Source organism: Octopus bimaculoides, chromosome 9 (genome assembly GCF_001194135.2).
Source record: "Octopus bimaculoides isolate UCB-OBI-ISO-001 chromosome 9, ASM119413v2, whole genome shotgun sequence".
Classification (NCBI taxonomy): domain Eukaryota; kingdom Metazoa; phylum Mollusca; class Cephalopoda; order Octopoda; family Octopodidae; genus Octopus; species Octopus bimaculoides.
The window spans coordinates 41,408,503-41,409,581 of NC_068989.1; positions in this window are offsets into that span (position 1 = coordinate 41,408,503).

A 1,079-nucleotide genomic window follows, 5' to 3' on the forward strand; every position below is an offset into this window, starting at 1 on the left:
TATATATATATATATATATATATATATATAAAGAGAGAGAGAGAGAGAGAGAGAGAGAGAGAGAGATGTATATATATATGTGTGTGTATAATGTATACATACATGCATGCATGCATGCATACATACATATACCACCGTCGCTGTCTTCACGTTTTATACCTCCGCAAGTATTGTCGCCACTACCTGTAGCACGATGACCACCACCACCAATACAATACCATCGTCACCACCACCACTTCTGTCAACTATAGTACTATCATAAAAAAGAACTGAGACATTGGTGCAATATGATGTGATTCATTTTTATTGATTCGGAATGCAGTAGTGACATTTCAGCTCTTTAAGGAACATGGTTAACACAAACCAAAGGAGGTGGGGGGACTCTAACTTGGGCACTCAGTCAGCCAGAAAAAAACAGCCAAATCTCCCTTGTATCATAACTGACTACTTTAAGGAATGAAAAGAATACATTAGATAATGTAGTTTTACATGTTCGGACAGCAGATGGAATGGTCATGACTGGAAGGCCTTTGATCATATATCTGCTTAACGAAGCCTAGTTGTTGAGCAACAACATTGTTAGTCAGTTAATACAAGAACTGTGATGAGTTACGAAGAGAGCCTCTACAAGTTTGTAGAATCTACTAACAATAGCAGCGAAATCTCCCTCAAATCATATCTGTACTGCCTTAGAAATTGGAAAGGCACATCAGATTATGTAGTCTTATGAAAGAAACGGAATGATCAGAGTCAGATTTTTTTTTTTTTTTTTTTTTTTGATAAGAGGTCAACCAAATCAACTCCAGAGCTCATTCTGAATCTGGTAGATATTCTATCGGTCTCTTTCGGCCGGAACTGTTAAGTTGTCTATGGTTTGTAGAAAGTGTATGTATGCATGTATGTATATACGTATGTATGGATGGAAGCATGTACACTTTACAGGTACTACTAAAGCAGCACGGTCCCGAACGTGCAGTCGCGCGTCCGAGCTAGCTAGTCGTGAGTGGTCGATCCTAACCCTAACCCTAAACACGTATTCATTTGCACACGCGGGTTAGGGATAGGGTTAGGGTTAGGGT